Source organism: Aquarana catesbeiana, linkage group LG04 (genome assembly GCF_042186555.1).
Source record: "Aquarana catesbeiana isolate 2022-GZ linkage group LG04, ASM4218655v1, whole genome shotgun sequence".
NCBI classification, from domain to species: Eukaryota; Metazoa; Chordata; class Amphibia; order Anura; family Ranidae; genus Aquarana; species Aquarana catesbeiana.
In genome coordinates, this window is record NC_133327.1 from 612,185,837 (window position 1) to 612,201,540 (window position 15,704).

Genomic DNA, 15,704 nt, shown 5'->3' on the forward strand with positions numbered 1-15,704 from the left:
AGTGGTGTACAGTATATATTACACTTCAGGCGGTGTATTAATATTTATATTTTTATATATATATATATATATATATATACAGTTAAGTATAAGTAATTAAGTATATATATATATATATATATATATATATATATACACCCACATATATATATATATATATATTTATATATATACACCCACATATATATATATATATATATATATATATATATATATATATATATATATATATATTTATATTTATATATATACACTCTGCGTCCAGTGTAGCCTATATATACCGTGCATTCAGTGGTGTACAGTTTCTAATATACTTCTTCAGGCAGTATACACAGTATATAATACAGTGCAGCCGGTGTACAGTTTCTAATACAGTGCAGATGGTGTACACAGTATATAATACAGTGTGTACAGTTTCTAATACACTTCAGGCGGTGTACACAGTATATAATACAGTGTGTACAGTTTCTAATACACTTCAGGTGGTGTACACAGTATATAATACAGTGCAGCCAGTGTACAGTTTCTAATAGTGTAATGTATATAATACAGTGTAGTGCGGTGTTAAAAAAAAACCCATCATGTCCGGAAGGCCACCAAGGAGAGGCAGACGCTCACAGGCCACAAAAAGAGGGCAAACAGCCTCTGTGTCTACAGTGAACAGTGGTGGTCATGGACATGGTGCATCCTCTGCAGGTGACCGTGGGGCACGCTTGTCCTTTTTTCTGCTGCTGGCCGTGTTTTTGAGCCACAACATGCAGAAGAGTTGGTGGAGTGGATAACAAAGCCGTCCTCATCCTCCTCATCCTCTGTCACCCAGGCTCATAGTAGTTTGCCTTCCAATGCAGCTGCTAAAGCGGCCTATTCCACCGGCTCCTTGTCCACAGTTACTCCTTCCGTAGCCCCACCATCATGCACGGAGAAGGCACCAGAATTTTTTGACCATAGTGTAGGTTACATGCTGCTGGAGGATGTGCAGCAATTTGAAGGCTCCGATGTTGGTTCCCAGGTTGAGGAAGGGAGTACCGTGAGCCTAGAGAGAGGGGATGCCACAGAAGGACAAGAAACTGGCAGTCATGTTCCCCCAGCTGCAGCATACTGCCAAGTTTGCTCCAGTGATGAGGAGGGAGGGGATGATGAGGTCACTGACTGTACTTGGGTGTCTGAGAGAAGAGAGGAGGAAAGTGAGGAGGAGGCACAGCACCAACGAGGCAGGATTTCCTCCAGGGGGCAGCTTAAGGGCAGCCACCCTATTGCATCCCACCACAGAGCTCCGCAGGTGCAGGGCACTGCTGACTCCCCGCTGATTTGCAAAAGTTCCTTGGTGTGGTCTTTTTTCGACACGTGTGCAGTAGATCGCACCGTTGCTGTTTGCAACCTATGACTGGAGCTGATCAATCGCGGCCAGAACAGCAACCGCTTGGGCACCACATGCTTGACCAGACATATGACGACCTGCCATGCAGTCCATTGGCAACAGCACCTTAAAGACCCACATCATAGAAAAAGGCAGACTTCTCCTTGCTCCTCCTCTGGGATCTCAAACCCTACTATACCTCCAGTCCTCTCAAAAACCTGCACTGAGAGGAATGAAGGTATAGCAATAGGTGCCACAAGTACTTGCAGCCAATCTGCTAGCAGTACACCACCAGTTGATTTCAGCAGGCACATTTTTCTACCCCAGTTGCTGAACCATAAAACGAAATTCTGTCCCAGCCATCCACATGCTCAGTGCCTAAATGTTAGCTTGGCCAAATTGCAAGCACTGCTGCCTTTTCAGCTGGTAGACTCTGCCCCCTTTCGTGAATATATGGAATGTGCTGTACCACAGTGGTAGGTTCCAAAATGGCATTTCTTTTCAAGTAAGGCCATTCTGGCTCTTTACCGTCACGTGGAAGGCAATGTTTTGGCCTCGTTGGACAGGGAGATCAGCAGCAAGGATCATATTATCACTGACTCATGGTTCAGCAGGCATGGGCAGGGATGTTACCTTTTCCTTCACGGCACACTGGGTAACTCTGCTGGCAGCTAGTAAGGATGGAGGACAGGGTTCAGTCTTGTTGGCGTGCCAGTGGCTACTGATCAAGGATGCATGCTCTGTCCTGTCACCATCTGAGGAGGCCACAAGGACGGTGAGCAGCGACAATGCATGCATCAGTGACACTGTTCCTCTAGTCTTCCTGTTGGAGCACACACTTCGTGGAATCATGGACAGGGCACTTGAGGCAGAACAGCAGGAGGAAGAGGAGGACTTACTTTCCTCTCAAGGCCTCCTTCATCCAGATAGCATTCCTACAGGGCTGCCAAACACATAGGAAGAAGAGGAGGAGGAGGATTATGTCAGCATGGATGTAGGGGATAACACTCAGCAGCAGTCTTCAAGGGATGGTTTTCAGTCCCCAGAAACTCAAGAAGTTGTACGTGGCTGGGAGGAGGTAGTTCCGGATAATGTCCTCATTAGTGACCCAGAGGACTCAGAAACAAATGCCTCTGCAAACTAACACTGCATGGCCTTTCTGATTCTGCAAAGCCTGCGAAAGGACCCTAGGTTTCGTGGTATCAAGGGATCAAGGGTAACCCTTCTTGATCCACGTTACAAGGGTAAAGTTGCAGAACTCATCCTGCCTTCACAGAGGGAGCAGAGGATGAAACATCTTCAGGAGGCCTTAAAGAAAGGTTTGTGTAATGCCTTTTCAGACCCTGTGAGGTTAGCATTTCCTGATGCTGGACAACGTGTTTCTGAGGCTTTGTTCGGTCAGAGGAAGATCGGTGGAGAAGGTGGCCGGCGATGTCTTTAAACAATTAAGCTACTGGCTAAACAACAAGCTGGCCTGTCCTGCATCCAGCGTGCTTTTCTGAACGCACATTCAGTGCCACTGGAGGGTTTGTAATGGATCAAAGAGTGCACCTATCCACAGACTCTGTTGATAGGTTCACATTTATAAAAATGAATCAGTCCTGGATCAGCAGCTATCAAGCACCTGATGCTGATGTAACTGATTGAATTTGCTATGGATCTGGGATCCTTGGAAGACTGCTTATGCTGCCTATCCTATTCCTCCTGAATCTTGATGATGCTAGCTTCCAACAATATTTTTGGTTTAAAGCACTACCAACACTCAAAGACCAATTTTTCTGCCCCTGTTTAACAGGGGCATGTAATTACAATTTTGAAATAATATTTAACAGCAGAGCCCATTCCTGCTCCCAACAAGAGTAACTGTGAGGGGTTACAGTGTTCTGGCACCACCAACACCCAAGGCCCAATTTTTCTGCACCTGTTTGACTGGGGCATGTAGTTACAACTTTTGAAATGATATTTAACAGCAGGGCCAGTTCCCAATTTTTCTGCAGAGTATCTAGTGTAGTCAGTGTAGTATATACTGTATACTGCAGTTCAGAGTATATAGTGAAGTCCGTATAGTATATATACTGCAGTTCAGAGTATATAGTGCACTGCGTATAGTATATACAGTGCAGTTCAGCATATATAGTGCAGTCAGTGTAGTGTATATATAATACAGTGCAGGGTATATAGTGCAGTGTGCAGTATATAATATAGTGTATTGAAGTGGGGAACCCTATGACAGAATTAAGAAAAAAAACGGCATGGGTCCCCCCCTCCAGTCCATACCAGGCCTGGGTCTGGTATAGATTTTTAGGGGGAACTCCATGTCAAAATTTAAAAAAAAAATGGTGTGGGGTCCCCCCCAAAAAAGCCCTTTGGGTCTGGCATAGATTTTAAGGGGAACTCCACGCTAAAATTAAAAAAAAAAATTGTGTTCCATACCAGACCTTTATCTGAGCAAGCAGCCTGGCAGGCCAGGATGGGGGGCGAATTTTGGGGGGACCCCACACCATTTGTTTTTGCCTTGGGATTCCCCTTAAAATCCATACCAGACCTGAAGGGCCTGGTTTGGATTTTGGGGGGGACCCTATGCTGTTTTTTTTTATTTGGGCATGGAGTTTCCCTTAATATCCATACCAGACCCGAAGGGCCGGGTATGGGCTGGGGGGGACCCACACCAATTTTTTCCTTGATTTTTATCTATATTGCTGGGATCCGGCAATACATTACAGCCGCGAGCAATTTTAAATGACATTTTTTCCTTTAGAAATGTAATTTTGCTGTGGCACAGTAAAACACATTAGAAAGATGCACCACTTTACAGGCAGACTAAGGGGACCCCCAGACATGATATTTAAAGGAATATTTCATTTTTATTGTTTCACTTTAAGCATTATTAACTTCACTGCTCATGAAAAAACAGTCATTTTTAAAACTTTTTTGCATTGATACATGTCCCCTGGGGTAGTACCCGGGTCCTCATACACTTTTTATAGCAATAACTTCCATATAAGCCATTAAACTTAGCACTTTTGATTTTTCATGTTCGTGTCCCATAGACTTTAATGGTAGACTTTTAGACATAGACTTTTCACATTTTTGCGCAACTTTTTTGTCTGTTCGCATGTTCTGGTGCGAACCGAACCAGGGTGTGTTCGGCTCACGCCTAGTAGCCAGGCATAATAAACATAAAAAGGAGAAGCCACGTAGTGTAATATAGAATATATACTCGAGTATAAGTCGTTCTGAGTATAAGTCGAGGCCCTAATTTACCACAAAAAATTCAGACGGAAAAAGTCAGATGGAGCCTACACACAATCGGAATTTCCGACAACACAATCCGATCGCACTTTTTCTATCGGAAAATCCGACCGTGCGTACAGGGCATAACAGTAACAGGACAGTAATAGGTATGATTAGTACTTTACTCCAACACAGTACAGTCCCTGGGAGATGTTGGTGCAAGCAATATAGGCACATGTAGTAGTTTCTTAGGGCTCACAATAAGGCACAATATAGGCAAAGCCTCTTTTACCCAGGACGGCATCTGCTGGAGGGGATGACTGACTGGTGAAAATACAAGACTCAGCTATTGGTTCTGAGAGCCTATGAGAGGGTTGCAGCAGCGGCTACAGTAACCAGTTACTTGAGGGGTGTGCTTCGCTATCGCTACGCTTTCCCTCTTCATACAAGAGCCTTTCCTTACACTGTACTCTACCTAGCAAATGGGTACCTGTCCCACTCTTATCCCACTAGCAAATGTGCACCAAACCCCAGCAGGGTCACCAACCAAGATGGCCATTGAAGGGCACTGTGGATTACAGTTTCCAGTCAGACAGGTGATTTCCCTGTTGACTATGGAGTCCACAAAGAAACAATATACCGGCCTATCAAAAGATCAGACTGTGCCTATCCAATGCAACAAAGCCTGGTTTGCTTTATGGCCGTTAGGAGGGCCATCCTCAAACAGTGGACTTCCTCCACTCCACCAACTATTTCTGATGTGAAAGCTGATTTACTAAGCCTTCTATGTGAAGAAAAATTAGACATGGTCATGTCCCATCATAACAATGCACCACGCTTCCAAAACAAATGGAACTAATGCATTACTAAGATACTGCCTGCCCTAGACATATCTATTTCTTGCCTCCCACCTCTGAACTATGGTGCTACCCCGCCTCCCATCCCACTCCAACAAGACTGACACCATGATGGGCTCGTCCTCCTGCTTGCTCTTCAGCTTGTCTCTTGTAGGTTATGGGTCCTATTTGACACATAGTTATGGTGTCTTATGTTCTATGATTCCATCTTGATGTTACTTGCTGCCTACTTATTTGCTCTACTCTTGTCATGTTTAGTGGTTGACGTTGTCTGAGCCCAATGTCGGCTCCTCTCATGCAAAACCGAAGCTCCGGCTCCTTCCCCCATCCCCTCCCTCCCCCTCTTTACCCCCATCCCCCCCCCGTTTTTCCTCCCCCTCATCCCCTATCCCCCCCCCCCATCATTGGCATTACGTTGTATGCTATTTTCTATATATGTTATTTCTATTGTTCTACGCTAGCCATTGTGCTGTGTCTCTTGACTTTGTCTATTGGAAAATCGAATAACGAAAGAAAAAAGAAAAAAGAAACAATAAATATGAACCTTTGCTCCATCTATACAGTGGCAAGGTGCCTCCTGTTGGATGGAGTGAAAATTACACCTGCCTACCCACACACACAGCATCATTCATTATGTTAATTAATGAACTATAAGTCCTGTCTGCCACAGTGTGTCTGCCACACTGTGTGTGGTGATTACCACACTCATCCAATGACAATTTCTTTCCAGTTCAGTAACTGAAAGTCCATACCTTGGTACGGACATGGAGCTGGAGGAAGAGTCTGCAGGAGCATGTGCATTGCATTTGTGATCCACTGAGCCCAGTTGCAATACTTTGCAGGCTCATTTGCAAAAAAATAAATAAATATATAAATGCACATTTTTTTCTGCAAATATTGGCTCATTTATTGTTTTTTTTTCAAAAGGTGTACTAAGCCTTTAAACAGTTTCTTGCTTCAGTAGGGAGTTCCTTAAACTGCATAGCTGTTGACACTAGTAAATGAATAATGCTGTTTTTATTACAATGTTTTGTTTAATGCTAAAAATGTTAATCTAGAAAGTCATTTTCAGATGATCTGTTTTGCATTTAGTTTGAAAATATGCACAGGCAGCTTTCATTTCTTAAATGATAATCCAACCCCGGGGTCTTGAAAGGCTCTAATTAATGGATGATAAATGAGTCCCTGGAGAGATTTAATGATTCATTGTTTGCTTATGAAAGAACAATAAATACTTTTCTGATAAAGTTGAGCCTGGAGTAAGCCAGAAGCATTATGGATGCCTTGAGCATTTTGAAGTGCTTTCGGTCATGTGTGACTGCTTTGCATATTCTTGATTGGCTTGTTAGAAAACAAAGATAATAAATTTATTTGCAACCGCAATCAAATAAATCCAAATTCTCCAGAATAATGAAACAGAAATCAGTGAAGCATGCTGGGAAACTATGCCGGAGTTACATATCCATCTATGAAATGTATCAGGGCAAAAATATTGACATAAGCTGGGAGTAAAGCCCAACTGTCAGAACTGTTGTGCCTGACTAAATCTAGGCTGGAGGGACCCCTGCTGGCACTATAGAGCAGCCTTAGCACATGAATCCATGCCAAATCACAAACCATAAGCCCATGAAGCATGTTGTCAATATCTGAGGGCTGCTATAGATAATGTGAAATAACAGAGGGTGACTAGGGCTGAGTAGCTCATGGGGATCTATACTGGTTCAGTAGAATTTGTGACGTTTCTTGGAGTTTTGGTGTGTTTAAAAGTTCGGGCTGTATGCTTATTAATCAAAAAATGTGTTATAAAATATACCATGTACTACAAATACTGTACATACACTAATAGTTATAATTAATGGTGATATAAAATTCCAGTTTTCAAAGCCACAGAAAATCTCTAAGTCATCATAGAGTAGATAGAGTACGGTATATCCAATAGAAAGTTTAAGGCTGCAATCGCATTTTAGTGTCAGCATTTTTGTACATTTTTTCAACGTTTGTACATCCATTTTTTGCAGGTTTTCAGGCTTGAGTGATTTTGTTTTCACCAATCTAAAGCTAGTTACTAGGAGGAGAAGAGGTTGTTCGGTTCAAAATCGCACAAAAAATATGCATTGGGTACGTTTTTCAGGTGCTCCCATTGAAGTCCATTGGGGCCAAAAATGAGTAATCATGCCCCAAAAAAGCTCCTGTACCTCTTCTGAGGATTGAATGACAGCTCATCACTCAGATGTGAATGGCTGCAATAGAATAGGCTTAGAGGTGTGAATATAGGTTAAATCCTCATTGTGTTCTTAAATCTGCTAGCAAGTTTACTGTTGAACCACCACAGACATGTCCTAAATGATTCATACAGTTGCGTGTCTCAAAATCAGAAATCACTTCCAAGAACCCATCAGAAAGCTCACTTACTGGATGCATCTAAGCACCCAGTGATAACACTCATGGAACAGCTTCCTGAATTCTGACCCACAGGTCAAGGTACACTCCATAATAGTGCTCTCCCAGCTCCTATCGATCTTGGCCCTCACTGAGATTCTCTGGATCCTGTGTTCTAGGAGGTACATAAATTTTACAACCAAAAAAGATATTGAAAAGAACTCCCAGGAATGCCAACATGAACACACCTAATGTTTCATCAGTATCTAAGTCCATCTGTAAAGATTAGTCATTAGTTCTTAAGAAAAAAAATATGATACTTACAGAATTGTGCTATAATTTTCTATGTGGCTTGCTTTCCTTTGCCAGCCTGGAATTACACTTTTTGATGTGCTGGATAAAGGGTACACTACTCCTAAAATGGGCATGCAATTGCACATTTTAACAGTTTGTGACTGGTGTTGTTGGGCTTTTCTGATCAACTAGTTATCTTTGATAATATGTATGGATGAAGCTGACAGTGATACGAGATATCAAAAAACTAAAAAGAAACAACAATTTCTGGCTTTGAATATTTAAAACATTTTCCCCAGCATCTGCCTGTGAATTCTGGTGGTATTAACAGTCAATAAAATGCTCCCATTCTCTGGATCTCCCTGGCCAAGCCCTGACAGGAGTCCCGCTGTCATCTGTTAGGGGATGGGATGCTCCTCTATATTTTTGCATGGAATAGCCCTTCTGAGATGTAACCATTTGTTCTTGTAAATCCCCTTTAAAGTATAATTAAAGGCAAACATTTTTTATTTTTTTTTTATTTCAGACAACAAAAATATTTTTACTGACCCCAGATAAGAATCTAAGAGCTCACAATTACTGTAGCTGTAACTTGCTCCAGTAGGTGGTTTGATCCCAAGATGGACAACCACTGTTACCTAAAATGATTTGGAAGATTTTTCACGTTGCTGCTGACAGCTGTATACAGTATATTAAAATATAACCAAAGCAATACTTTTTTTTTAGTTTTGGATATTGCCCTCTAATTTACCCTCTCTATTTGTCCTGTTTATCATTATCAACATACGTCTAAGTAAAAATAAATTTTAGGTTGTCACCAGAACAGAAATAGAAGAGAATTCTTCCAATGGGCAAACACATTCTGGTGACCCTGGCAACAACCAGGGATTCTCTCACTTCGGTTATGGCACAGGAAGCAAAGGGAAATCTCCCCTATGGGACACAGATAACAGGTCAAAAATGACAAGAGTTATAACCCTCCCTTACTCTATCCAAAATGAAAAATAAAACGTTTTGCCTTTAGTTCTACTTTCAAGTAAAATTTTAGGAACCTCAAATTTCAAACCACAAACCCTCGACCCTGTAAATCCTGGCCTGTTTGTGGTTATCAGGGACTGGTTTGCGAAGCAATGTTATACAGCATATCAAATATATTAACACACTCTGGGCTTCTCATTGGAAACTCGGCAACTCACTGTTTAGCACTCTATATAGCGCAATCTGATTGATGATGCTTTGTTGTGCACTGGACTGAATAAACAACTACCTGAAAACTTTTCTTATTTTGTTGTCCATTCACAGATGCACTTTATATTTATGAGAAAAGAAATAGCTGTCAAAGAGGCCGTAAACTATGGCAAATGAATTCACATAGGATTGTCTGTAGCGGGGCTGGTGACAGAGCAGGAAAGAGTTATGAGTGGGATGCTTATATAGAACAAGGACACAAGGAAAACAGAAACTGTACCTTTATCTATAAAATACGCATCTACAACTGATAAGTCTTTTATCATGGTGCTATAAATACTAGCCTCATGTGTTTACTTACATATAGATCTGAACCACATAAGTTAAAACCTCACTCTGGGTTGCTGTTAAATGTACCCATGCAGTGGTGTTTCCCAGGACCCTATGTATTGCACTGCACGTGTTGCTTGTTTGGCTAGGGGGGAACGTAATACATTGAAATACTTACCTTGTTCATGTTTTCTGCTGGTGTCCTCTCTGCACTCCTGGTTCCCTGATGTTGCACTTCCTTGCCTGGCTGGTTGCAACTCTCTGACCTCATCACATACAATGCAGGACCAGCAATATGTGTGATAGGCGAGGGCCTCCCACATTCTCGGATCATCAGTCAGCGAAGGAGAGTACTGGTTGCTGGTAGAGTGAGGAATAGAGTAAGTGTTTGTATGTATTCCTTTCATTTACCTCACAAATAATTGTGTAAATGCAGAATAACTTTATTTACTAAGCTCATTGAATATTCACAGTTCTCTAGAATGTCTCTATGCATTTAGTAAATCAGCCTCATAGAATTTTATTGTAAGGAGTAGTAAAACTGAAAAATTGTACAGTGCTTCCAAGCAGGTAGCAGAGGCTTCTTACCTAATGTGCAAATATGGCTGGTCCATGTATATACTGCATACAGTATAGTTACAAATTATACAAACGAAAATGTTGAAAATATTAATAAGTGCTGAGATTACCAACCCCAATGGCTACCAAAAATCTATGGAGCTGACTAATACATTAAAAAAATAATAGTGGGGACTGGAAGTGCAATACGCAGGGACAGGAAGCTGTCAACTTGAAGTGCTACTGTCCTGGCATCAAAGTTTGTGGAGAGCTGTACATTATAAAAGACAGCAGGGAGGTTACACTTACCTCCCTTAAACCCTTCTAGAGATACTTTCTGGTGTTCAATTTTAAGTAGAAATAAAGTCTACAAGTAAATAGTGCTCAGTCCCATGGATGGCCACTTAACAAAGCTGCAATTTTGAGGTACCATCCTTATACACCGAAATGGGGAATAATGAGGGAGCTCTATACAAATGTCTTGCACCTTGCATTTTGGCTCTGATGACCCATCAGTATGTGGTGGTCATTGAAAAAATCCTCTAGAACAGGAATGTGTGGGGGCTGTAAGTGCACATGCACAATGTTATATGACACCTGGTAGTCTATTTCTAACACCGGTTCTAGTGGGCCCAGGAAAATTACCTTAAATTTAAATTGAATTACATTTTGGAAAGAAAAGCGTTTTGTTCCACATTTTCACATCTCCGACAATTATAGCCTAACTATTTTTTTAATCAGTCAGCCATTCTTTGTGTTGTGTTTATTGCAGTAATTCATGCAAAATTAAAGAGCATTGACCTTTAAAGCAGTTGACCTTTTAGAAAAAAAGAGTTACATTAAAGAGCTGATATTGTGACAGAACACTGAAAAGAACAAATATGAGCTTTTGACCTTCAATTAATGTTAGATTGAAATGGAATCTTTATTATTTTCAACAGAGAAAACCATAGACATACAGAAGTTATTGTTTTAGAAATGTTGTTAATTGTTACAGTACAGGACTGCTTTAAAGAAAATCTTTTGTGAGAGAAATATGGAAGCTGCTGTTGTTGACCCCCTTCTAAAAATGCTAGTTGCCTGGATGTCAAGGTGATCTTTTGGCTTTAATAATTGAAGTGTAATTCCAGTCAAATTCTAACTAAGGCTAAACCTACTCTCATCCCCATCCTAAGACTATTCTATCTACTAAAAAGAAAAAAAAAGACGCGTATACCTATCAATCATGAAGCCGCACCAGTCCTGTCACATGATCAGCTTCCAGCGCTAGCTTCAGTATAGATGAGGGACAGCTGACAATGGCTGCCCCATAGTAAGCCTGTGGGTGACATCATTGCCCACATTCTGCAGCCGTTGTCACTTCCTCTCCTCTATACTGAAGTCGGCCCTGGGACCCAATCATATTGTATGGATCAGAATGGCTTCAGAATAGGTAAGTATATGCACCTTTTCTTGTACAGTGTCAATACAATAGTCTTAGAACGTGGGTAGGAGTAGATTTAGCCTTAGTTAGAATTTGATTGGAAATCCACATTAAAGCAAAGCCTAAATCTGTTTTTCCTAATGTAAGGCATCATTCTGTCTCACAATTAGCATTAACATTGCCAGACTGCCATGTGTGTTCAAATCTATCAGATTGGCAGCACAAAGACCAGCTGAAGGAGCTTGCATGGTAGGCTGCTGCTAAGTGTAGGGCATTGTCAGCTTGCAACAAGTGCTCTAAGTGGCAGGATCTCTGGATAATACATTTAGCGACAGATTCACAAAAATGATTTGCTGATGAAAGCGTTATAGATATAGGCATGATGCCAAACATACTAAAAAAAAAAATATTTTGGATTTACATACATTTTATGTCACTGACTGAACAGATATGCCAGGCAGGAAAGTCAGTGAAAAGACAAAATTTCTTAAAGACATACTTGGAGCGGGTCAGGACTCAGGAATTACTATTGCCTATCATGACACCAACAGTGTAGCAAAGATCAAGGGGGTCTCCATTTTGATCTCCAGAAATCAATCTTCCAATAACCATAACAGAGGTTCTGGATGACAAGGAGGGCAGGTTCATATTTGTTAAAGGCAACCTCTATGATAGACCTATATCTAAGTCAGTGAAAAGTCAAAAGTTCTTAAATACATACTTGGTGAGGGGAAATATTAAAGCCAATGATTATTAGAAGGAGAGGTCAACAATGGTAGCCATCATGTTTGTCTTGTGACAAGTTTCCAAAGTAAAGGTGTTTACATATCACCACTTCATTTACAAATTCAGAAACAAGGCTTTGTTGCAAAGCTCAACTCCAGCCAAACCTTTTTAATGATGTTTTAAATGGAGTAGGGAAGAATTAGAACCTCTGAAAAGTGTTATTTTCTATCTATGATTTCTTTGGGAACATATTTCATCAAATTTTATCCCAATAGGAACCAAACATAAGAATGAGCATCCCTAAGACAGGAAGACACAGACAGCAATTAAACATCACAGAAGCAGGAAGTGATGGAAAAATTAAGCATTTTACAGTCATCACAGAGGGAATATCTTCCAATTAGTGATGGGCTGAGCAAAGTTCGGTTTGCTGGATAATCACTAAACCCAGCTGGAAATTGGCAAACCCCAAACAGCAGCAAACCATAATGAAGTCTATGAGCAATCAGATCATTTTTTCTGGCCTTTTTCTAGGCAAGCTTTTGTTAAACAAAAGGGCATGAATAGCTGGGAACAACTATAGGGGACATGTGTCAATGGAAAAACACACACAAATCCTTTAAATAACATGCTTGGGAGATGTCTTAAACATGAATGTGAAGTTGTGCACCAATACAATATAATCCTGAAAAAGTGACATTTCTAAAGGAGGAATTTCCCTTATACACACCTCCTATTGCATCATCAAGACAGGAAGTAAAGGAAGATTTCCCAAACAGGACACAGACAACTAAAAAAAAAAAAAGGATTTTAATACTTTCTTACCTTATCCAAAACTGAACAGAAAGTTTATTTGTATGTGTTTCCTTTTGGAATTGATTTACCAAATATGACTTACAAAAGTGAATGGTTCTCGTAACATACTAAATAAGGTGAACACTCAATCATATTGTACTGCATGTATGGAAAATAATAAAAAAAATATTTTTGTTTCCACATGATATAATGATTGAAGTGAATGCAGTTTGAAATTCTCTACCCCATTAGTAAAGCAGCTCCACTGTTTTAATGCAACAGCTGTTTATACTAAATCACAGACTATCCTTTAAGTTTCTAATTTTTCATGTTTACCAGCTTTAAATGGACTAACTTTTGACATAAGGAAAGCTTGTTTACACCAGATGCACATTGCCATGCCAATAGAAAATAAATGAATAGAAATGGTGACTGATGACATGCATTTTGACAAAACTCAGCATGCCCCCTGAGCTTTACTTGGCAGGTGATTCTTTGTTGGAGAGGGATGAGTATTGTCTTCAAAATACTGAAGGTAAAGTCACCTCCAGGGCTCTCCACCTGATTGAAGCCAGCCACTGTGAAGTTTCATTTACATTCTTCATACTCGTCCTTACCTTTTGCAGGGAACAGTTTGAAGTCAAGCAAGAAAAAACTTGGTAAAAAAAAAAGTAAAGGTGTTTTCACATGTGAATCAACATGCTCATTATTACATTATGGATATTACTTAACATTTTACCATCTCAATCATGTTCATTATTGTTGAAATTCTCCAATAACATTCTTTCTTGTAGCTGTTGACATTTTCAGCTTTATTACCAAGCAGACATACTATTATTTTGCGCGCTTAGCACTGATCTACTAAGAATTTATAGTATATTTCATGGCTGAAAGCTGTTGAAATATAAACTGAAGGAATAGATTCACAGGGGTTGATTTACTAAAGACAAATAGACTGTGCACTTTGCAAAGTGCATTTGCACTTTGCAAGTGCAGTTGCCCCAGAGCTTAGTAAATGAGGTAAAGCTTTGTTTGGAAAGAATACCAAATCACGTGCAAGGAAAAAAAACAGCATTTTTGCTTGCACATGATTGGATGAAGGAAGTCATTATAGAAAAGCCTCGTTATGAATAAGCACTGATACATGTGTGAAACACGTTAAAGATTATAGATCCGGTGTCACTTGTGTTGTCCCTGTTTTATATGGAATAAAAGTTTGAGCATCTGCATTGAGTGGTGTGTAGCTGACTCTTCTTATCTTATGAAATGAGCAGAACTTCTGCTAAGCTTTGGAGCATCTGCACTTGTGCAAAGTCCACAGTCTATTTGCCTTTAGTAAATCAACCCCACATTTTCTTCCTCTTATGCTGGTATGGTTTTATTTTGGCAGATTTAAAGCAGATTTTCTCGACCACCCTTTTGTGGACCGCTGATCATAAGGAAATTACCAACCTCTACCTATGGCAAAGTTTTTCTAAGTTTACTTAGGGGAGAGGAGTTACAAAGAAAAAGTAAACATTTAAAGTGGTTATAAAGGCAAAAGGTCTTTTACCTTAATGCATTCTCTGCATTAAGGTTAAAAAAAATGCTAACCTTCTAACTCTCCCCAGCCATCTCTAAACAGATCCTTTCTTGATCCAGCACGTTCCCGCGTGCAGCAGTGTTGCTCCCCACCACCTGCATTCACAGGAGTCTCTGAGGACAGTGGGAGCAATTGGTTTCTACTGCTCAGCCCGGCTAAGAAGAGCGTCCACGCCAATACTGCCTCAGCAGCTAGCTTGCTGAGGATGCACTTGGAGAAGAAGGGGAGCTAAGATCGCTGGCGGTGGACTGCAGAAGAGAAGGTAAGGGACCACTCTGTGCTAAAATAATAGATAGTAATAGATAATCAAATAGAGTCCATTCAACCAGTCTTCTTCAATAGTGACCATCCAACTTGAATAAATGGAAATAAAGGTGCAATGTGTTCACTCCACCACCATCAACTCTTATGGACAAACTGCCACCTTCTGTATTGGACCTAAGATGATAAAAGGTCAAAAAGGCAGGGTTCATTTAAACAGTCAGGATGAGCTTTAATGAAGGATTGAATTCACTTCTTCAAAGTGGCCAGCTCAGGGAAACACCCAGTAGTGCAACTTCCACGTTGGACCGTTTTAAATTGGCTAACTCAAGGAAACACCCAGTAATGCAACTCAAGGAAAGAAAAAACATAGTGCTCTCTGTATTTAAAACCAAAGGTGTTTATTAAAAACTCACTCACATTAAAATATGTAAAAACTGTTCAGTGTTGGCACACAGGAGCAGTGACATTCCTCACAACTCAACCCTCAGGCTATGTCTGGCTGATACCTCAGAATCAAACCATCCAAGCCAGGCTGCTGCTAGACTGTCCTTTGCCTCCGCAACACTGAGAGATCTCAGCAATCCGCCCTACATGTTATGTTATTGACTTCTTCAGGGAGTAATTAGTATGCAATCTAGAAATGGCAGCAGCTTGAAGAATCTGAACTCTTGATTAAAACTGAAGGATTTTATGCTCCAATACTGGGCAGTTGTCATC